General features: G+C 47.1%; 2 long non-coding RNA genes across 2 annotated transcripts in view; both read left to right on the top strand.

Moving 5' to 3' along the window:
• Positions 1 to 7393: 7393 nt before the first annotated feature.
• The window catches only part of LOC137150075 (uncharacterized), a 53529-nt gene continuing 36710 nt past the window's right edge, over positions 7394 to 24212 (top strand). Inside the window, exon 1 of the long non-coding RNA XR_010918904.1 lies at positions 7394 to 7876. This is a non-coding gene — a long non-coding RNA (uncharacterized lncRNA). The remainder of the gene's footprint in view (positions 7877 to 24212) is intronic.
• On the top strand, positions 8839 to 22463 carry LOC137150081 (uncharacterized). The gene is made up of 4 exons (XR_010918905.1): positions 8839 to 8954; positions 12225 to 12478; positions 21681 to 21770; positions 22158 to 22463. It is a non-coding gene; the product is annotated as an uncharacterized lncRNA (long non-coding RNA).

The following is a 24212-nucleotide window of genomic DNA, read 5'->3' as shown; positions in this document are numbered from 1 at the left end:
CAGGTAACCCTGGCGAGTGACCTGCCCCCTTCCCCCCCTCCCAATGCTGCAGAGGAAAGCGAAAACCCCCAAGGCCACTGCCAACCTGATGGGGGGAAAATTCCTTTCCATTATGTCGTCTGGCGATCAGCTAGACCCTGAGCATGTGAGCAAGAACCAACCAGCTGAGAAAGAGAAGGCTTGGTGTCACCTCAGAGCCTTGGCTCTCCCTGTCCTATGTCCCATCTTCAGCCACAGTCATCCCTGATGCTTCAGAGGAAGGAGATAAAAAATAAACCAACCCTCCAGAATACACTAGGGGTAAAAAAAAAAAAAAAATCCCTTCCTGACCCCTACAAGTGGCAGGTCGAAACCCTGAACCATCAGCTTTTAGGAAAGATGCCTGAGAAATGATTGCCCAGAGCAAGAAGTCAGCACAGCACCAACCATCTCAGCCCAGGTGGTGCATCGCCCTTTCAGTTCACCCGAGAGAGCTGCTGTTGATGGGACCTGGGGCGAGTCTTAGCTGTCGTAGCATGCCAGATGCATGCTGAATGTGGTCACCATGCGAAGGACTCATCCACACATGGGGACAGATTTTCCAACGAACTCAGGGACCAGCAGCTCCTACTGTACCCTTATGGGCAGATTCTCAACTGAGCTCAGCACCCAAAGTGCACCCAACCTGCTGAGCTCTTCTGAAAGTCTTTCCCCCGGCTGGCAGATGCAGCCCCACCCCATCTTTTTGGGTGACAGCAGGAGGTGTCGGGCTGATACCCATCATGGGAGGGTTATGGGAAGGTAAGCAGAGGCTGAGGCTACTCAAGCCAAGGAAGTTGGTCTTTGACTTTCACAGAGGGTCTGTTACACAAGCGTGAAACCAGAAAAACACAAATGGGAACCAGTCCCCGCTTCCGGCGGGGTGGCCAGAACTGGTCAGGAGCTCAAGTTTGATGGTACCAAAGGTCCAAGATCAGGCTGGGCATTTCTGGTGCAAAGTCAGGGTTCCCTGACGTGGGTGCCAGCGCTGTTGTAACATCTCACTTTAAAACGCAAAAGCGTGACCACAGCGGGGACAGAAGGCTGCAAGGGGGTCAAGGGGAAGGTTGGCAGCATGTCTGGAAGGGTATCTTGGATACCCTCATGTGGTTCCACTGATTTCTATGGGACCCATAAGAGCAAGAGTTTGGGTCCAAGAAGCTTCCAAGGAGCTGTGGGTCAGAAGGGGGAAACCACCAGCATCTTTTTGCTTGTTAGGACTTAGTAAATCCTTTGAGAGAGGCTTTGGCTCCATAAATCGCTAATGCTTGTTTCCTGGCTTTGCCAAATCAATCTGCTGCGTAATTATCCCCAGGGTGCCTCTGAGGCTGGAACTCAAGATTTGTGGATTTGTCTGCAGTTGTTTTGTTTAAAACATGCCTCCTCAAGAATGAGGACTGTGACTTTACATAACATGATAGAGACTGAACTCCCCACTTATTCCTGGAAGTGTCCCTCCAACTCATGGCAGGGAAACATTGGCCAGGCAGTGTAAGGGGAAGGTTGCACTTCCAGTTCCCTGTGCAGTACCTTGAATGTGGATAAACAGAGGCCTTTGCTTTCCTGGGATCCCAGTCAATGGAGTTTCACCAGAATGCAATTCACATTGAAAAAAAAATGCTTCTAATACCCATCACTCAAGTGTAAATCTGAATAAAAAAAAAATCGTTGAGAAATAAAATTAGGTGGCTTAATGTTTCGGCTATAGGACATTTACTGGTCATTTAACTGGAGGATTTTCATTCTGCATGTTTTTACTCCAATAATAATAATGGAGCTGCTTTGAAAAGTAGCCAAACTCTGTAGCAGAGCCAACGACTGCCTTTCACATAATGAAATCTCAGGCACTTTGAAATGACTGGGCAGCCACATAGAGCAAAAATGTCAACAAGCCATCTCCTGATTTAGCTAAGGGAAGTCGCTCAGATATGAAAAATAGAGCTAGGTGCATAATCTACTTCCCCCACCCCCACTTCTCCCTAAATATTGACCCCAGAGCAGAAAACGATTTGCTCCCTTCCTCCCCTGGTGGGGTTTTTACTTGCTAAGTGGTCCAGTGCATTTCTTATGAAGCATGGATCTTTCACAGATAAGGGGCAGCTCGGAGCAGAGGAATTTGTCCGCAATCTCAATGGAAACATGGACACTGTTTGGGTCTCACGATGACTCTTGCATGCAGGACTTTGGGCGGTGAATTTACCTCTGTTGAGGATCTGGCCTTTTCCAGCCACCTCTGCATGCCTCATGGAATAGGAGTTACTTCTGCTTCTGAATTCCCCCGTCTTGATACAAGGTGGGGAGATGGCAGGTGTGTGGATCCCACAGAATCCAGGTGTCACTGAAGCCAATCTCACCTCCCAGTCTGTGGCCCTTGTTGAGACAACGTTCAGCCACAACGGACTAAATCAATTCTTGGCTGATGTAACTCAATCAAAGAGCTGCACCAGGGCTGAATAAGTACATGATGTCTCTGCTCCTCCGCCCTCCCGGAGAGGAATCCCTGGCCTACTCAAGACTGTCTGTGTCAAGAATCCAGTGCGGACACGTAGGCTAGCGCGGGTCATTCTGGACTTTGGCAATGTGTGTGAGAAAGAGAGGGGGGAATTCATCCTGGCCTGTGGCCTCTTTGCCTGTGAAACAGAAGCCAAAAGAGGCTGCCTTAAAACACCCCCTGGAGAATATCACCAGGAGAGGGATCTTCCAAGGCAGGTGCCGAGCTGGCATAGTTGACTCTGTACCCCCTGCCCTGCAAGAGTCCCTGGTGCAGAGGGTTTGCCAGCTGCAAGCTGAGGGTGGGTTGCCAGAAGGAGAAGGGCTGGCCAGCCTGAGCTATTCTCAAGTACCCCAATGCCCAGAGGAGCTATTGCAGCTGGGGCTTAAGGGCACAAATTAGCCCCCGGCAGCCCCCACGATAGGCAAGGTGCAAGCCACCCCCAGCACTCCCTCCCTGTGCCGGGCTCAGAGGCAGCGCAGGAATAAATCAGGGCTGGAGAGATAGAGCCTTACGGACCCTGCAAGAGAGACAAAGGCAATGGGTGCCTCTGAAGGAGTTCACGAATGCAGCCACTGGGGGCTGCTCTGGTTATACATAAATCACATCGTGTGCATTGTCTTGAATGCAGTCAAACCCAGAAAACTTAACACAGAGGAATAAATAGCAGTGTCTGAAGATTTTTAGAGCTGCCGCTTCCCAGCTTTGGACTCCAGATGCATGCAGATTGGCTGTGGTCCTCACAGCCCTGTTTTAAAGATCAGAGATCAATCACTGGGTATTTAGGCACTAAACACAGCACATCCAACAGCCACCTGGAAAGCGCAGTAGCCAGAGTTTATTATATTCGCTCATAAACAAGAGAGGATTTACATGTTTCATTGAACATCTGCCACCCGCTGGACCGATCGCAGAAGGAGGCTGGCAGAGAGAAAGATTGCAGTGGAGAGAGGCTATAAATGGCTGCAGTGCAGCAGGCTGAGGTTAAAGCCGCTACATAAGAACAGCCATCCTAGGTCAGAGCAAGGATCCATCTAGCCCAGCAACCTGTCTTCTGACAGTGGTCAGTGTCAGATGCTTCAGAGGGAATGAACAGAACGGAGCAATTATTGAGTGATCCATCCCATCGCCCAGTTCCAGCTTCTAACAGTCAGTGGCTTAGGGACACCCAGGGCATGGGGCTGTGTCCTTGACCATCTTGGCTAAATGCCATTGATGGACCTATTCTCCATGAACTTAACTAATACTTTTTTGAATCCAGTTAGATTTTTGGCCTTCCCAACATCCCTTGGCAATGAGTTCCACAGGTTGATTGTGTGTTGAGTGAAGAAGTCCTTCCTTATATTTGTTTTAAATCTGTTGCCTATTCATTTAATTGTGTGACTCCTGGTTCTTGTGTTATGTGAAGGGGTGAATAACACTTCCTTATTCCCTTTCTCCACATCATTCATGACGATTTTATAGGATTCTCTCATATTCCTGTTAGTCATCTCTTTTCTAAGATGAACAATCTCAGTCTTTTTAATCTCTCCTTATATGGAAGCTGTTCCATACACCTAATCATTTTCGTTGCCCTTCTCTGTATCTTTTCCGATTGTAATATATCTTTTTTAAGATGGGGTGACCACAAGTGCAAGCAATATTCAAGGTGTGGGTGTTCCATGGTGGCATTATGATATTAACGGTCTTATTATGTATTCCTTTCCTAATGGTTCCTAACATTCCAGTAGATTTTGTGATTGCTGCTGCATACAGAGCACTTGTTTTCAGAAAAATATCCACAACGACTCCCTGGTCGCTTTCTTGAGTGGCAATAGTTCATTTTGTATGTAGAATCGGGGCTATGTTTTCCAGTGTGCACTTCTTTACATTGATCAATATTGAATTTTATCTGCCGTGTTGTTGATCAGTCACCCAGTTTTGTGAGGTCCCTTTGTAACTCTTCGCAGTCTGCTTTGGACTTAACTATCTTGAGTAGTTTTGTATCGTGTGCAAATTTTGCCACCTCACTGCTTACCCCTTTTTCCAGATCATGAAGGAATATATGGAATAGCACTGATCCCGCTAAAGATCCTTGGGGAACTTTGCTATTTACCTCTCTCCATGCGGAAAACTAACCATTTATTCCTACCTTTTGTTTCCTGTCTTTTAACCAGTTACCAATTCGTGAGAGGACCTTCCATCATATCCCATGACTGCTTACTTTGCTTAAGAGCCTTTGGTGAGGGACCTTGTCAAAGGCTTTCTGAAAGTCCAAGTACACTATTTCCACTGGATCACTTTTGTCCACATGTCCATTGACCCGCTCAAAGAATTCTTATAGATTAGTGAGGCATGATTTCCTTTATAAAAGCTGTGTTGATTCTTTCCCAACAAATCGTATTCATCTATGTGTCTGATAAATCTGTTCTTCATTATAGTTTCAACCAGTTTGCCTGGTACTGAAGTTAGACTTATGAGCCTGTAATTGCCAGGATCACTTCTGGAGCCTTTTAAAAAATAGTCAATACATTAGCTATCCTCCAATCATCCGATACAGAGGCTGATTTAAGCGATAGGTTACATACCACAGCTAGTCATCCTGCAATTTCATATTTGAGTTCCTTCAGAACACTTGGCGGGATCCCATCTGATCCTGGTGACTTACTACTGTTTAATTTATCAATTTATTCCAAAACCTCCTATACTGGCACCTCAGTTAGGACAGTTCCTCAGATTTGTCACCTCAAAAGAATGGCTCAGGTGTGGGAATCTCCCTCACATCCTCTGCAGTGGAGACCGATGCACAGAATTAACTGAGCTTCTCCACAATGGCCTTGTCTTCCTAGAGTGCTCCTTTAGCACCTCGATCGTCCACTGGCCCCACTGACTGTTTGGCTGGCTTCCCGCTTCTAATGTGCTTACAACTTTTTTTTTTTTTGCTGTTAGGTTTTGTGTTTTTTGCTAGCTGCTCTTCTAATTTGGTTTTGGCCTGCCTAATTATGCTTTTACACGTGACTTGCCAGATTTTTATGCTCCTTTCTATTTTCCTCAGTAGGGTTTGACTTCCTATTTTTAAAGGATGCCTTTTTACCTCTAACCACCTCCTTTACTCTGTTGTTTAGCCACGGTGGCATTTTTTGGTCCTTTTACTGTTGTTGGTTTTTTTAAAATTTTGGGTATATATTTAATTTGAGCCTCTATTATGGTGCTTTAAAGAAGCTTCCATGCTGCTTTCAGGCATTTCACTCTTGTAACCACAGGCGGGTGGCTTAACGGGGAAGCTCAGAGGGCGTGGGAAGGAGGAAGGTACTAGGTAAGAGAGAAAATACAAGGGCAGACAGAAAATACAAGGGGTTTTGTAGAATGGGACCCCTGCCTAGCAGGCATCCGAGGGAGTGCATAGGAGGGCCCACTGTAGCGGACTCTTGTCTGCAGAGGGACCGAGCATGGTGCCTGGATACTGCAGTGATGGATGTTGGTGGAACCTGGACCCACCTGCTATCTGCATGTAACAATCAAAGGCAGCATGGCCGTTCCCTACCATCAGGGCAGCACTGCTCCCTGAGCAAAGGCAGGAGTGGGAAGCAGTCACTCTCTGAAGAAGGGACTGTACATAGGCCCAAAGAGTCAGGCAGTGCCACAGCTGAATAGTCTGCCACATTCGTTTATCTACCGCATTCGTAACAGGGAGAGGTGGCCACCACCCAGATTCTGTGTGAATCTGGAGCTGGGTCTGGACTGCCCAGCTCAGGCCCATGAGATCTGTTCCCATCCTTCTCATCTGGCTTCTCGGGATGACCCAGAGGGGGAGGAACATTGCATTTGAGTGCATCACAACCTTGAACGGTTTTATCATCACAACACCTCGGACAGGTAGGGAAGTACAGTTGTCCTTACTGTACAGACAGGCTAAGTGATTTGCTCAGGGTCACACAGGAAATCTGTAGTCAAGTAGGGCTACGGCCACCACTCTCCTAAGCCGCAGGCTAACACCCTGCCCAGTCAACCGTCCTTCTTCTTATGACCTGCCTTACTTCATGCAGGAATGTTTGCAAAGCACTTAGTGAGCCATAGCTGGAAAGTGCTGGAGGAAGGAAAAGGTTTCTGTATTTATTATTATCATCCTCACCGTAATGAGGAGCCCTTGTCCTGGAGCAGGACCCCACAGTGCTAGGTACTGGCCTCGAAGGGTTTGAATTGCTCTGCGTTTCTCTTTTAGCAGCCGTCTGCTAGCCAGCAGCCCGGAGCCAGGCGAACACTGTCTACACACCCTGCCCCCGTTGGAATATCCATCCCTTCGTGATCAGCTCTGGACAGCACTGGAGCTGGAAAGGGCCTGACTGGGAAACGCTGTCTAATGTGGTAATGTGTCTCTCCGCCCCTTCTGCCTTCTCCTCTGCGCTGGTGTGGCACAGAAGAGGAGTAGCAGGATGTCCTGGGCACGACTGGCCCTTTGAGGCAAGCCTGGCTCAGCTGTACCCATGACACAGCAACAGGGCGACCGTATTTCCCAAAGGGAAATCGGGACACCTGCTGTGTGGGGCTAGCCCAAGCCCTCTCCCCCCTTTCCTCCTGGTACGCAGGGCTGGCCCGAGTCACTTGCCGGAGCACTGCCCCCCGTGAGGTGGATCTCATTTCTTGCTCAAGCCCTGCCTGCCTCCCCCCACCCTGCAGGGGGCTGCTATCGTCCCTCCCCCCCATGTTGCTCCGCACCCCACTGTTTAGACAAAAGTGGGCATTTGTCCCATTGACTCTTGTCAACTGATCAAGTTGTCGAGAGCCAACGGGACAAACCCCCCCTTTTGCCAAAACAGGACAGGGCTTAAAAAAGGGACTGCCCAGGCCAAAATGGGAGTAGGGTCACCCTACAGAGCAGCTGTCCTTCAGCGTGATCTGTCCTTCAGTGATCTGGCAACATAAGGCTAATCAGAGATCCCAGCTGGGTATAATACGGCTTAATTAGAAAGACTGACCCCAGCTGTGGTGGTGAAGCAGGGCAGGCACTGCTTAAATAGAGCTGGGCGGGCAGGCGGGGGAGGAAGATTGTAGAAAAAAAAAAAAAAATCAAGGGGGAAAGTGTTTCTGTGGGAAGTCTTTGCGTGCCTCTCTGGGAACACAGTAGGTTCCTGTGGATGAGCCCTGGCTAGGGCCAAAGGGCCTGTTGTATGTGTGGGGAGCCCAGAAGGGGCAAAGGGCCTGTTGTTTTGAGGTGACTGTTGGAAGGGGACCACGTTGCTGTGTGACGGGGCAAGGAGGCTGAAGCACAGAAGAGCCAGTGAGGAAGTCCAGGGAGGAGATCAGGTGGGAGTGACTGCCGTGGCCATCCGCTGAGGGTGAGGCGAAGTCCCCTGCAATGCCGTCTAGAGATGAAGAGGGGACTGCAAGGTGAGGATGTTTACACAGCGGTCTGCTGGGTGGGGTGTTGTCTTTCCAGATTTGCTCGTCCCTCCTGAGGAGGTGCTGTCTGGTGGAACTCCATGCCTTGTGTTCCCTGTGACCGAGGGAATGGGCTGGGGACCTGCATGAGGAGAATCCCTTTTCTTGGCCGTGCTCATGGGAGAAGGCACAGGAGCAGGAGGCTGTGTTAGGGTTGCCTTTGCTGCTTGTGCTGAGCTCCCCAGGGGTATGAATCACTGCTAAATAAAAGACATCTCTCTGAGAAATAACCAAGTGAACTTTCCAGGGAGCCCAGCGACTCAGGGGAGTATGAAGCCCTCTGAAAGATGACTGTGTGTGCGTGCCTTGGGGTCCCTGTGTAGGATCTGGGTTGAAAGTGTTCCAAGACACCTCTGATGCTTTTCCTGAAAACAGGCAAGTTTGGCCCCTAAATAACCTATGCAAATGTGGGGACATCTGATGTGCTCTCTGCATGTTACACTCATGCATGTTTGGGAGGTGTGCGTGCAAGTCATACATGTACTGCGCATGGATCTCAGGAGTACAGCATGTGAGAGTCAGGCATGAGTATGTAAGCTGTTGCAGCCATGCACTTGTATGGTGTTAGGGTGACCAGATGTCCTGATTTGTATAGGGCCCTGATATTTGGGACTTTGTCTTATATAGGTGACTATTAACCTGCCCCACCTGTTGTCCTGATTTTTTTTTGCACTTGCTGTCTGGTCACCTTGTGTGGTACACAGCTCATGCATGTGCCTGAGGTTTATACGTATAGGGTGTGTATGTCATGCGTATAGGAGGTGTGTATATGGGGATGACATGTATGTGCTGATGTGTCAGGCCTCTGTGTGCGCAGGTAGAGGATTCCTTAATCAGAAGTGCTTCACCTACCAGCGTCCAGCGTTTTTAGGAATCTGAGTTCCTTATCCTGAGACACTTATTTTCTTTATTGATTTGTGGTGAATCTTAGCCAGTGTGCACAGCATTCAAGATAGGCTGGCATGGCATTAAACCAGCCGGGAACTATTTTCTGCTGGAGAACCTCAGATCAGCGGGAAGACTCTGGGTAAGAAAAGTAAGACACTTCTGGAAGGGGCAATATTTTTTGCTGTTGTCTGTATTGCGTTACTGCTGCAACCCCAGCTGAGATCCAGGCTTTATTGCGCCAGGCCCTGTGCATACACAGTATAAGACAGTCTCTGTCCAAAGGCCGCCGTAATCTAAGTAGACAAGGGGTGGGAAAGAAAAGGGTGTGATGTAGCCGTTCAGTGAGAGTCTCTTCGAAGGAAATGGCAAAGCAGTAAGTCACCTTCCTCCTTCGAGCTCCCAACAGTCAGGATTTCTACCAAACTCCCCCACCATGCTGCCTGCTAGGCACCAGGGAGGGGACAGAGGCTGGCTGGCTGGCCATGATTGCAGTCCAGGATGATAAAATTACCTTAAAATAAATATTTGCTTCCCTAGAAGAAACCTGATAAAGGGAGGGTAGGCAGCTAATTTGATCCCTCTGGTGCAGATTACAGCCACGTCAGCCAGAAGGGAAGTTAAACCCTAGTCACTTGAACTTATTGATTGGTTGCTGGAGGAGCCAATTTGAGCTCTTGTGATGAGATCTTTTTTGTGGGTTTTTTTTTTTTTTTTTAAATAAGCAGGGTGGGGAGAGAACTGGCACCATAGGCCCTAACAAGTCATTGTCCTGAAACCTGAGGAGCCTTAATGTGTAAGGAGGAGACAGTTTCTTCTTAAACCCCTGTCGAGAAGCTGCTGGCTTTGTAGAGAATTTGCCGCATTTACAGCTGGGAATCTGTGATTTGCTTGTGGATGCTTTCTGCTTGTCATATGCTGCCTTGTTAGTGTCAGTTGAAGCCTGGGATGGATCTGAGTTGCTGGAGTGCAAAGAAAGGAGAGGGGGGCGGGGGCCTAAAAGACTGAAGAACAATAAATTGCTGCCAAAACGTGTTGTAAAATCATGACCCTCTCTCTGACTTCACTAAAGCTAGGGGCTTGTCAGCAAAGAAGGCCAGGACCTGATCCAAAGCGCCGAGATTGGCATGGAGGGGGAATTCAGTGGAGTTTGGATTAGCCCCTTGTATTCAAGATCTCAAATGGAAGAGAACAGTGCACAGTCAAAATGCAGGGTCAGGTGGTATTACATACCCACCCACCCCTTAAATAGTTCATATGGCCCCATTCTCAAAGCATCCGAGCACCTCCACTCTAAACGCTGATCTTTTAAGACAGAGGGCTAGTCTATGGTAGACTTTCAGCTGTGTTCATGTAGCGTGTCTGGTAAAGATGCTGTATGCCAATGGAGAGAGCTCTCCCATCTGCATAATAAAGCCACCTCCACAAGAGGCAGTAGCTGCTCTTCTGCCGACATAGCACTGTCCATACCAACACTTAGATTGATGTAACTTACATGGCTTACTGGAGTGGCTTATTCACACCGCCCCCCCCCCCCTCCCCCGAGCAACATACCCTCTAGTTAGACAAGCCCTGTGTCGGTCTAACTGAAGTGACTTGCCCCACGTTCTAGAGGAGGACTAGTAGACCACAGAATTGAACACTGAGTGCTAAGCTTGGATGCAGGATTTCTAACTGCTGCACCAGCCTTCATGTCCTACCTCGTCTAAGGCCACAAAGAACCTGTGGCAAAACCAAGCCTAACCCCTGCATTGGTCTCCAGGGTGCAAAACAATCCTTCCCTTCAATAGTCCTACAAATTACAGTTACAGATGCACCTCTGCTTCCATTCAACACCTCTGCTGTGCCAAACATTCTCTTCTGAGCTCATCCATTCTCTTGTTTAGGATAATTCCAGTCTATCCCATTGCAAGAAATACTTTCTGACTGAAGATCCTGGAAACCTCGGGGCCAGATGTGGGAAGAGAGGAAGACTCTCTTGCCTTTTTCTTTTAAGGGCCAAAGGCCAGGACCCTTATGTTGTAGGGTGAGGCAAGGTTCTCCTTTCTCTCCCATTCAATCATCCAACCTGTTACAAGCCCAAATCCCAATTCAGTGGGACTTGGGTGCCTAACTCCCATAATCACCTTTGAAAATCTCAGCTCTGGGGCACCTTGTACTTTATTTCCTTTGAAGGAAAGAGTGGTTCTGTTAGCCGCTGTTAGGCCTGAAGGGTTCCCTTTTATGCTATGATGAATCCTGGCCCTCGCTAAGGCTGAGCCTATTGCTAAGGCACGTCTTCCTGTCCATGACCGTGAGAGTCTGTTTAAGACAATGTAATAACATTTGCAGTAATGAAATTGCCCAGCTGCACGGGCTTCTTTTAACAGCAAATATATCGGAGTCTGCTACAAAGGGAGATTTAAATGTCACCAAGAATGTGCTGCGTGTGCCCATCAGAAGATAAGGTTTCTATTTGTTGGGGAATGGAGCAGCTATGGCAGCTGCTGGGGCTTTGGAGACTACAGGCGCACTGTAGCTCCATTAAAGGAGAATAAGGGAGCTCTTTTTTCTGTGGGGCAGGGAGGGAGGATGATAGCTGTCCAAGCTCCCAGATCTGTAATCAGATGCATGTAGGTGTGGCAATAACAAATGATTCCATTTGCAAGCTAAATAAGTCAGTCAGTTCCTCTTGTGCCATTGCTGAGTTGAGGGCTCTGTTTTCCCTGCAGTCGCCGATGATGCATAAGGCAGTGCAGAAAGCAAGGGGCTGTCCCGTTACTGGTCCAGACTAATTTCCATGATAAAGGTGTAAATCTGAGTTTCTTCCCTGCTGGAACAATGCAGTTACTCCAAACTCCAGGTCTGATCCTTCTCTTGCTTATACCCAGGTAAATTGGGAGTGACTCCGCTCCAGGTAATGGGGTTAGAGTGTGAGATTAAAATCAGGCCCCATATGTATTCTTCTGTGGATGAAGGACCTGGAGGAAGAGTTGGGGGTGATTTCTTGCAGCACTCTGCAAACATGAACTAATGACTCCTCAAAGGAGCTCAGTGCTACTATCCTCATGAGACCGATGAACTAATGACTCCTCAAAGGAGCTCAGTGCTACTATCCTCATGAGACCGATGAACAAACAGGCACAGACATGAAGCATCCCTCTGCTTCATAGAAGGTGCATGGCCATGGTGCATTATGGGAGACGTAGTCGGTCCAGCTAGCCTGGGCCGTAGAGAAGAATGGGGCCACGAGACACCCAAACCACAACTCCCATCAGGCCTGTGGCAGCTCAGGTGGACTCTCTTTAACATTGAATTGACCCGCAATGAGACCTCTTGATTCAGTTAGACCAATTGAAATGCTTTGTTTCTAAACTGTATTTTAAACTTTCTGCTTCATGCAAAAGTTCGATTATTGTTGACGTCTTTCCAGGTTGGACTGCAAAACTCCCACTTACTTCAGCAGAGCCAGGACTTCACCCTAGACTTCACTCCTCCACTTTGCCTCGAGTCTTCTGAGAAGCCACTGTTCAATGGCGGGAAGGGTTACAATGGAGTCCGTTACTTTTTGCTGCTAGCTGGGGAGGGCGATGTGACTTGAACCTCAAGTTCTCTACACCCAAAGCCCCTGCCCTTGGAGAATGATGTTTTGATAGAGGTAGAAAAAGCCTCTTGTTGCAGAGGGAGGTAAATATATATTTTTTTAAGTTTGGGGCGGGGGGGGGAAACATGGAAGCTGATGACTTAGCTTGAGAAAGGGCAGCTCATGTCAGCTAATTTGACACCTTGTCTGGCTAGGAAAGGAATGACCTTTCTGTTGTGGGAAAGTGCAGTGCAATGGGAAGTGAGATGCCTGCTTTCAATCTATGGCTTTTGTAAAACTGACTTTTAGCAGGAGAAGGAAAGGTCACAAAGGACAAAACTGGAAGTGGGTAAAATCCAGTCCCCCCAAAACTGACAGGCTCTGCTGCGCCCAACTTAAGGGAAACAGATGGGGAGGAGTTGAATCTTAATTATCATCACTTATTAGCATTGTGGGAACACTTTCAGGCCCCAAACGAGATCAGAGCCCCATTGTGCGAAGCGCTGTACAGGCAGATAGCGAGGCAGTCCCTATCCCCAAAGAACTCACAAGACCGACAAATGGGGGAAGAAAGGCACTATCATATTCTTACTGATGGGGGTGGAAAATGGATGCCCAGGAATGATGAATGACTTGCCCAAGGCCATGCAGGGAGTCGGGCTGAGCCCGGAACTGAACCCAGATCTCCTAAGTCCTGCTCCAAAGCCTTCGACACGAACATCCTTCCCCTCTTTTTAAAAAGATCTCATTAGGCTGCAGAAGTTGTTTGCCTGTTTTTCCCTGTCTGTCTCTTTCTCCTGAGGGATCTGGATTGATTCCTTGAGTAGTTTGGTAATTCCTAGACTGTCAATCCTTCCGAGATTGAGCGCACTTAGGTACAGACACATGCTGCATGATCTGATTCTTTATGGTGAGTTTCTCGAAGAAGCAGTGCAACTGAAAACTTGTGATGCTTCCAGCTATAGGAATCACTGAGAATTCTGTGAAGGGGCTCCCCTACTTTAAAGGGGTTGGTATGAAGTTTGGGTGAGGAACAACTGGACTGGACTTTCTCTCCCTTTCATTTACAGCAGGGAAGAAGGAAATCCTCAAATTGTTTCAAGGTATCGCAAGATGCCGGTTGAAATCCAGGCAATAGTGAAGGCTCCCCTGATCTGAGGGCCTGGGAAACACAAACCTTAAAAGTAGGGCATGGTGCAGGCAAACAGACAATGGATGCTACTGCCTTGTATGAATCCTAGGCACCAAACAACCCCATGGGAGGAGGAGGCTGCTTATTGTCTCTCCTTCCAGGATCCTGAAGTATGACGGGCTAAGTGACAGTGCCACTGGATGCTTTCCTGCCATCTCCCTTAGGAAGGAAATGTCTTGAAAGAAACATGAAGGGCTGGAGTTAACTCTGCAAGAGCCATTAGGCCTAATGGGATGCGACAGAAGGTAAAGGTGTTGGGGAGAGGAAAGCCTCATCAGAGGACCTAGAGTCTGATGCAAAGTTTTGTTGATGGACCATACTCCTGACCCGCAACATCTTGAGTCCTGCACCCATTTCTCAGTGTACCGACTTGCAGGCTTCCTTGCTTGTCCTTGCACAACTCCAGTGCCCTCATTTTAGCAGCCTTGCTATTCAACTCCTCGGCTTTTGTAAATAGGGCCAAGCTGTGTGGCTTGTTTTTTTTAAATAGCGCTGCACGCAAATGAGAACTGCCACCCAAATGCCACCCAAATGCCTCCTTATTAGCCATGACATTACATTACTGAGCTTTAAAAATGTAATAGCCGTATGTAGATGATAGATGAAGCAAAAATAAGCTACTCAAACTTTTCCGTGAACCCTATTTCCCATTGGCTCACCACATGTGACCTAAAGTCATTACTGTCTGGCATCTGTTCTGTGCCTTTTGTGGAATTAATCACAGAAAATCAGAGCTGGAAAAGATCGACTAGACCATCTAGTCTATCTTGGCCAGTGCAGGGTTGTTCCCTGTGGTATATTTCCTAGTGCTCTGCCCAGTTTAGATTTAAATGATCCAAATAATGGGTCTTCCCCATCTTCCTTTAAGACGAAGGAGTCTTGCGCCAGTTCTCGGAGCACAAATGACCACAAATTGGTCCCCTGACTGACAGCCTCAGCAGAAATGAGTGAGTAGGCCATGGAGACCGAACTGTCCTCTGATTCCTATAGTACCTCCAAGCCTGGACGATAGCATGCATGTGCACAGTGGAAGATGGCACTACCTCTCTGCCTCTGTGGATAAACAGAAGACTTGCAAGCCTGAATCTCACACACTAAGGCCCCTTTACAGTGCTCCAGCAGTGACGATATGCACTGGCCATAAACTGGATGCCTAGAGCAGTGTAGAAGGGCCTTACTGTAAATGAGAACTGGGTCCTTGGATCATCGGTCCAGTTCCTCTTACCATTGCTAAATTCCTAATCTTTTCTGTCCTGATCATGTAAACGCTTTAGGATTTAGCTAGGGTTTGCTCTGGTTTCTTGTATCGTAGTACCTGGAAGCCCCAACCAAGATAAGGCCCCATTATGCTAGGTGCTGCGCATACACCTAGTAAGAGACAGTCCCTGCCCTATAGAACTTCAACCTGAATAGTCATGATGGCAAAAGAGGGGAGAAAAGAGATTTCTCCATTGTACTGATGGGCGGGAGGGAAGAACCAAGGCACAAAAATACTGACTTGTCCAAAAGGTTGCATAGGGAATGTGTGGCAGAGTCAAGAATTGATCCTAGCTCTCCTTGCAATTAAAACACTGGACTCAGGAAGTCCTTGCATCTAGAAACCAACTAATTACTTGTCTATAAGGGTCCCATGCCATTGTCTGCGTGATCCCTGCTCTCTGTAGCATGGTGTCTGAGATCTGTTTGAGATCTATGTGAGATCTGGGGCATGCAGCCCCACTCCAGGCTTTATTGCTGTCACACACTGACAGTCCTTTTATGAGCCCAGGGACCTGTCTCTGTCTCTCTTGTTAATTTCAGAAAACGCTTTGCAGAACAAACGAAGGCAAGGGGCGAATGGAGCTGGAGCACCTCTCAGGTTGAATCTTTTGTTCGGTTTTTTTTCCTTGTTCCTTTTGCTGGCTTGAGTGATCTCTCCTCACAAGTTTCCTGAAAGTGACAAGGACGATTTATTACATGAGCATGAGGCCTTGGGAACCTCCTGGAGACGCATCATTCCTGCTATTTTCCTGCAGTTGTTCTTGTCAGGCTTGCTCACTTTCTCTCTTCCCTGAAAGAGGGGATGCTGGGGATTTTTCATTAATCACTTCTACAGCAAGAGCCGAGGGTCCCATCTGCATTCCAATCACTTCTGATCTCCATCACCATTTTTCACAGCAGCACTTACGGGGGGTTGTCTTATGCCACTTCTTCGAGGCATGTTAATGACCAGTCATTCAGTGTCCAGAGTGAAGGCTTAAACTTAATGTACACTCCAGTGGGGAAAATCTATTGCAGTGTACATTTTTCTCTCACTATTTCTCTTTTCTGGGGATGGGAGCTGGGTGGTGGCTAGTTTAGGGTAACAAAGGATATAGGAACAAGTTCAGATTTCTGATCTCTAGCTGGGGGCGGGGGGGGAATGGTGGTGTGAACAGAAGATCCAGTTTAGGAATCAACTGGAATGAAAATTATTCCAGTAACTTTACATAATGAAGTGAGATCAACACAGCTCCACCTCTTTTGGCTTACAGGTTGAATTGCTGCCTATGAAGCATGAAGAGCTGTGTGAATCTAGTCTGCCTTAGAGCATAAACACTTCAGGCCAGGCATAGTTTCTCCGTATGTGTTTATACAGCACCTAGCACAATGACTCTCGATCTTCATTGGTGCCTTTTGGTGCTACTGTCATAATTATATAATAGGCCTTTTCCATACAGGCACACAAGGTGTTGCCAGGTCTAAGGTTAACACCTTCTTAGTCTCTTCTACCCTGATTACTAGTCTTCATCTACACTGTCTCGAAGGCTGGGAAGGCAGTTTTATTTAATTTCCTCTCTGGAAGTGGTGCAGATGTCCCTCATCCAGAGACAAGAATGAAAGGTGACTGTGTGCATTTAGAAGCTCTTAGGAGGGTGTGTGCATGTGTACAATGGGGTCTGATAGTGGGGGGGCCGTTGTCCTACTTTTAATCCAATAATGATAAAAGCTCAGGATCAGCTACTGGGCCCGAATATATTACTAGCCATAGCCCCAATGGTTTTAATGGGAGAGGTTATTGACCATATAACAGGCACATCCAAGTCAGAGGGTCTAGGAATGCTGGGAGTGTGAAGCTGACTGGCAAGTGGTTACGGAAAAGCTGCTCTGCTCAGCTGGCATGGTTCAGTGGAGCTAGATGTAAGGCTGGAAAAACCTTTTTTCCATAGTATGGAACCAATCTGCAAACAGCTGCTGGGTTCTGTGGGGAACCAGGGGGGTGGGCAGTCAATCTGTTCGGCTTTCAAAGTGGACCTACATCAAATTTGTTAATGTCAATAAGAGGGAAATGGAGTTGAGTTTTGTAACCCTAATGAATCCTTTGCTGGTTACAGTCAATTTATTCTTTTGACTTCCTCTGTTTCCTTGTTCCATGGTTATATATATATATATATATATATATATATATATATATATATATATATTTACTTTAATGTTCCTCTACTGGCAGCAGCTTCTTTTTATTTCTCTTGGGGTTAAAACCGTTTAAAAGGCTGTGGTTGATTCCAATTAAATACCCCCTTTGGGATTATTTAAAAAAGACACAACCCCCTGTTTCCATGGTAACATAGTCTGTTCATGGATTCCAAATAGAGCTGAAGGATTTTTGGGGAACATTTTTTTTTCCTCTTCCCCTCTCTCCTCCTCTCTTCCCAAAATAATTTGTGCTACAGGGAGCGGCTGTTGGGATGTCAGTATCTCTTCTCTCACTCTCAGCCTTGGCTGAAACCTCATACTCTCTCTCTTTTTGGAAAGAAAACTTTTTGCTCTCGGGAGCTGATGTCAGATGCTCTGGAATGTTTTTAGTGGAAATTGTATTGAATTGCTATCCTCAAAATTAGGCGGGAAAGAGCAAACTTGTAGGTGGGTGTAACAATGGCTATGTAGCCACTTGAGTGAATTCGCAGAATTACCCACAGATGAGTGTCTTATGCTTATGTGAATGTTTGTGTGCACATGTGTGCATGTGACTGTGTTTCTGGGGGTAGGTCTGCAGTGTGCACGTGTGCAAACCTGCCTTTAAACCCAGAAGGGAGCAGTGAGGTGAAGAAATTGAACAACCTGCTGTGTCCTTAACTGCAGGAGGAAGGGAGAAAATGTCAAGAAGCTGGAGCTTGTGTAAAATGACAGCTCTGCAGCTGTTAATTATTGACCCTGCATTTTATAAAGGATGTATTTACCATTAAGCGCTCCATCTCAAAGGGGGAAAAAGCATACCAGCCAAACAATCACCTAAATAGCGAGAGAACGTCTCCTGCAAAGCACCCGGTTTGATCTGCTGTTCTCTTCCTCTCTGCTGCTCAGTAACCGCTCATCTCCTGACTGCAAGTAGCAAGGCTTCTGGTTGAGGCGCCCATGCCCGCACAAGCAGCTAGATTTAAAGGATGAATTAAATGCAGAAACACTGTTTGCATGTGGCCTATGGTACCCTAGCGTGGCTTTCGAGTGTCATGCAGAAGCCAGAGGATTTTTGTCTCCTGTAGGCAATTCTGGGGAGCAGGCAGCTGCTGTATTTCTTCTTTGAAGGTGAGGAATCAGGCCCCTCCTACACCTAGGTATATTAGGGATGGGCATTTCTTAAAGGCCAGTGTCCCTTATGTTTATACACATTGGAATCTTCTTCCTGTTATCTTATTAAATGGCGTTCGCTTGTCATACAAGCATCCGCTGCCTCTGTCTGTCCAAGGCAACACTAAGGTCCACCTGCTTGCATCTTTGATGCAATCTATTCATCACATTGTTGGCTTTCCTTGGTCTCTGTCCCACCATCTCCTGCCAGGCTATCTTTACCAGCTTCCTCTCGTTCATCCTGGCATGCAGCCAAACAAGCAGTCGTGCTTCCTGGATCTGTTTGTCCACATCATGGACTCTGACTTCCATGGTTTTGCACAATGCAGCATCACAGGGTGCACCGTTCTATACAGTGGGGCTTTCTGCTCGTTGGTGTATGCTTGTGAGAAACCATCGCTAAGATATTGTTCCACACTTCTACGATCCAGATTGGGGGGAGTTGAATCTCACATTCCAGATCACTTTCGGTGACCCTGATACATGTATTACAATATAATAACTATATGTCCCTCAACCTGTTGCTGATATTCAAACTGAGCTTTCACTGAGGCTTCAAAAATTGGCTAGCTGCCCCTCCCACCCCATTCACTTTTTTTAGTTTCTTGCAACTATGTTCTAAACAAAATTGGACACAGAGGCTGATCTTGTGCTGTTCTCCAGCCTGAGTTTGCAGATCCAAATGGATCTGCAGAAGCAGCCCGCCATATGGATACCCAAAAGTTCAGATGAGCATGTCTGCAGCATGTGTGGACGTACCTGAGCTACCATGGCTCTAGCTAGTGTAAGTACCAACAGCAGTGATGGCACGGTGCCATGGGTTTCATGGCAGGCTAGTGGTTAAATAACGTCCCAGGTGGGTCCAGGTTGAAGGTTTGTTGGTTGTGTGAGGTTTTGTCCTACGTGGTGTCTTCAAAGGTGAAAGCTGAGGTTCTTCCAGACTGAACAGCTGCAACTTGAAGTCAATTTTTAGTCCTCATGGCTGCTGAGAAACACTTGGATCACATAGCCTAATGCTCAAACCAGAAGGCGAATAAACCAAAAACTTTGAATAAAATGAAGTCTCATCTTTAAGCCAAGCTACTGGGCCCAACTCATAAACTGCCCAGTGATTGGAGTTAACAATACTGGGATTGCAAAAGTAGTTTCCACTCTGGTGGCCCTTTGCACAATGCTAAATACTCGGGTAACTCTGCAAAGGCAGGAGCTGCACGCCGCATTCTGCTTTCCCTGTCTCATTCCATTTCTGGGCTGTCACGTCAACAACATCTTTAACAAATGAAAATCCTTCTTGGAGTCAATAGTAATTATAGGAATTTATCACAATTGCCAATCAAGGTGTTCTGGAGAGACTCATCTTTCTTGTTGAAATTGGCTTTCACCACACGCAAGCCACAAGTTTATCTTTAGGAAATCAATAGCAGGGAAATTACAGCTTTCATAGAGTGACATAACCTCCCTAGCCGTCTTGTTATGCATAATTCCTCAGGCAGCCTCACATAACAACTTTCAGGGAAGGAGAGGGTTGTATTGCAGGACAGTGGGAATAGAGTTCCATCTATGCAGAGGGTGAATATACAAGATCAGAGGTACGTTTACCAGGTTAAGAAAATAAGATTCCAGGGGGAAGGAGGGTGACTGTATCTGGATTGGGACTCAAATTCTGAATTCACTTCCTAGCTGTTTGATCTTGGATGAGTCACTTGAACTCTCTGATTTGTTGCTGGTGTGTTCAAGGCTTTTGAGCTGGGGATTATGTGGTTTTTTTTGTTTGTTTGTTTGTTTTTTTTTAAATAAGATGAGTGCCATCTGCAAAATGTTTACCCTCTGTTATGTTGGGACAGATTCCACTGAAGGCCATTGGGGATTGGTAGACATAACTCAGTGTGTGCATACTCAAACCTTTTCACCCTATAGGATAATGAAGATTTTGAATGAGTTTTCTTCTGAATATAATGATGCTGTAGGCCAGATCCTGGTGGTGTAGATCAGCATCGCTACACTGTATATCAGCCAGGATCTGGCTCTGTATAGATGGGATATTCAAGCCAATCAGCAATTCATTTCCCTTCCTCTAGAGGGTCCTGGGTTTTCTCTTTCGCAGTTATCCCGGGACTCATTCACTCACTCCTGTCTTACAGGTCCTAGCCTGGTATGTAGGTCAGGGACTTGAACAAATGTAGGAACCTCAGGCTGATGGACTGGAGGAATTAAATTAGATCATAAAATCTTCCAGCAATTGCTGGCTTCTTCCCTTGACTCAAACTTGCAGCTGAAACAATAAACCAGTTTATTGCTCACTTTTGACATTCAAGCAGGCATTTCAGCCCAGGAGTCTGTGGGAAGAAACCTCAGTTTGTTTGCTTAAGTATAACTGACTGAAGACAAGGAGGGGTCAGATGCAAAGCCCCTGCCCTCCTTTTAGCTCTGCAAACAATGGGCCTGATCCAAGGCCCTCTAAAGTCAATGGGAGTCTTTTCACTGACTTAATCTTTTTTTGGATAAGACTCTTAATCACTTCTGCAATGGCCTAATTATGAGTTACGCTGGTGTAGACCAACTGAAGAGGCCATCTAATCAGTTTGAATGTTATACTGGCAGCTGCAAAGCCAAAAGCTGCCTCTTATGCAATGCGTGCTGTTTGTCCACACTAGGAGAAGTGGTTTGAAGTTAGCTAATGCATTGTAACCCACCTCCACCCTTTCCCCTATGCATATGCAAGTTATCACACTTCACCCCAATCTTGCTGGTGGAGGGCCAGCCAGCTAAAAGGCGTTGACCTGCATCCACACTAGAGACAAGGTCAAGTCTAGCTCCAACAGGGTGACCAGATCTGATTTTATAGGGACAGTCCTGATATTTGGGGGTTTTTTGATATAGGCACCCATTTACCCCCCACTCCCATCCTGACTCTTCTCAGTTGCTATCTGGTCACCCTAACCGCCATTGATCACTTTCCTAGTGTAGACATTTCCACTGTCCCTAGCATCTGTGCCATTGCTGTTACCCCTTTACTGCTGCCCCCACCACTTCCTCTTGGCACTAACTGCTGGGTTTTAATGATTGGCATTTACTTGATTTGACTCCCAGCCTGGTGGGCTGGGAGAGGGGAGGGGTGATTCAGATGAACTATTTAATAGGACTCATTTCGTTAGCACTAGACAGGCTGATGTCCCCGTGTCTGAGTTTTCAGGGTGCAGTTTATCCATCTATAGAGCTTTTCCTTAAGTAGCAGCTGTTGTAAAATCTTATTGATGCCTGGCATCTCAGCGGGGAGCCCTTGCTACTGTCTGTTAACAAATTAAATGCACTTAACACATAATTTACCTTTCCCTGACATAACACTGAGCCTTTCATTTGTGGGAGGGGAATCGTGGCTTTGTAAATACTGAACAGTGGTGCAAAAATAACACTGCTGGTGGTGCCACAGACAGAGTTACTTAGGAACAAAAGCTGAGGTAATGGTGTAAGGTGAAAAGAAAGCTGTTTATGAATGATTGCTCTTACCTACGGCTTGCCTGTTTCAGGGGATGAGCTGTATCAGCTCTCATAAACTGTCAGGACGGATGGATTGATTTAAAATCGCAGCAGAGAAGCACAGAAGAATTTAAAGAGCTGTGAGTAATTATGGCAGTGGGCGTCTGCATGATGTGCAAATCAGGATGCATAGATTTGGGGGGGCTAACACAGCAGCTATGGATGAGGCTTCTGCTTTGCCCACATGAAAGGGCTGTTCTAGACCATCAAGAGATCAAGCATCATCTCTTTCCCGTAACATGCAGCACATGGAAGACCAGGCCTTTCTTCTCCTTACATACACTGGTGTAAATCGGGAATAACTCAGCTAAGCCAATAGTTAAACCTGCATTAAGCCAGTATAAGTTTTAGAGGGACAGGGTGGCACTGTGGTCAAAGGCTGAGACTCTAGAGTTCTTGCTTAAACTTTTGGCTCAGCCAAAGACTGACCTCAGGCAAATCACATAATCTGTCTGTCACTGTTTCAGATACGTAGAAGAGAGAGACACAGGTTCTGCCTCCCACATCTTATCTGTCATCTGTTTAGATTCTAAAAGTTTTGTCAGACTGCTTCGTTTGTGTCTCCCAGCTCAGCACCCAGTAGACCGGGGCCCTGATGTTTGTGGTCTCTAGATGCCACCACAACAAGGGAGAAGCACCAGAGATTTCATGAAATCCACTGAAGACTTGATTGTTTTTGGGGTGTTTTACATGGAAGGCAGTCTGCCACCATAATGACGGGCAGCAGTCTGAAACCTTAACCCTCAGTGCAAATTGTTGGGGTTTTTTTATACTAATTCCCAGTCTGCCTCTCACTACGTTCAGCATTTTAGCTAATCTCTTTCAGGGCTGCCGGGTCAGGCCAACACTGGTGCATTGTGCTGCCCTAGTGCCAGCCCCTTGCCTGCTCTGGGCCCGAGTTTCCCTACCTGGATACTGGACAGAATAAAACTGACTCCCTGTTCCTGGCGTGCCAAGAGGTCCTTGAATGGCAGGGCAATGGTCAGCCAGGGCCAGGTGTCAGATCCCTATTATAAACAATGACCCAGCCAGAGTCGCCCTGCAGCACCCGGACAGCAGGTGTCTGTCCCAGCACCTCTGCCGTGACAGCAAGCAAAGGGCTTAACAAGGTGTGAAAAGTTAGTCTGCTCCACGGAACTTTGATTTCTGGTGGCTTTGGCTGGTGATTTCTGGCCTGACTCAGCCCTCTGGCTAGTAACCGAGGGACGTGTGGCCCTCTCTGTCAGACACTAGCTTGGAATGCAAGGGACCTAGCTCTGTGACCTTAACCCAGGTGCTCTCCCACCGTTCATCAGTCTTGTCTATTAAATACTGAGCATTTTAGGGCAGTGGCTCTCTGGCTGTACAATATCCAGCACAATGGGACCCAGTCTCTCCAATTCCCCCCTGACATTGGCTAGATTTGCCAAGCTATCTTTATATATCTGGGGCTAAGTGACTTGCCCAAGCCCAGGCAGTAAGTTAGTGGTAGAATTGGGAAGAGAACCCCTCATGTACAAGTCCCTTAATCACAAGAAATCTCAATGCCGAGGCGGGGGAGAGAATGCCCGTGTTGCTGAAAATGCTCTTTCCCAGTAAAAGAGCCTCTGCTGACTGGGGCCGTGTATGTGATCTATCTGAATGCACAGCTGCTGCTGTATTTGTGTCTAGGTCTGTGCACTGGGTTATTAAACGAACTTTGAAAAAGTCATCCGCTGCCTTATTGCTGATCACTGAGTCTGAAAAGTTATTGGTTACATATCACTGCCTGCTGTCTCCCCCAAGATTGCTGATTAGTGTGAGATGACACGGTGAGGTTCTGACTGCTGGGTACCATGACAACCACTGCTCCTGCAGGGTAGGAGGGCAGCAGCATTGCTGTTTTGCTGCCCGAGAAGCCCTTCGTTGGCTTTCATGGGATGTACTTTAAAACAAAAAACAACCCTGATGTCCTTGTAATATGGGACATTCAGTCACCTGTAGAACAGCTAGAAACGTAGCAACAAAAAACCCTGGTAGAAGCCTTGTAAAAATAGTTTAAAGAGGCAACTACAGGGAAAAGAGATTAAAAAAGAACCCCGACGGTTTATGACAGGATGTAAAAGACACCATGGCCAAACTCCTGGCCCTGTTGAAGTCCATGGAAATTTTACATGAATTTCACTGAACCTTCCTCGTTGGGTCATGAGGTTTCAGGACCTCTAGGTCTCCCTTTCAGTGTAGGGAGTCGCACAAACCACCCCAAGACAAGAGTCAATGGCTGAAGGGCATTTCCCATCCAGGCACCCATGCATCTTGATCCTATGTCCTCGTCCCCCGTACTTTCACTGCAGCCTACAGCGGGGAAGGCTGAGGAGCGGAGCCTCGTGTAAGTGGTAATGCAACCACTCCTGCAACTCATGGAGAGAAGCAGACAGGCTATTTCATTTGAGGAGATGAGCTCTAATGGAAAATGCAGAACACTAAACAGTGAAATGATTTCCCTGTGGAAGAGGGACAGCAAATGGATTTGTCCCAGGGCAGGTGGGGTGAAGGGTCCAAGC

Source organism: Emydura macquarii, unplaced genomic scaffold, assembly GCF_026122565.2.
Source record: "Emydura macquarii macquarii isolate MOO-44397 ecotype Brisbane River unplaced genomic scaffold, CSIRO-AGI_Emac_v2 contig_113, whole genome shotgun sequence".
Taxonomy (NCBI): Eukaryota; Metazoa; Chordata; order Testudines; family Chelidae; genus Emydura; species Emydura macquarii.
Note: the sequence above shows the minus strand (reverse complement) of the source record. Positions and strands in the feature narration are given on the sequence as shown.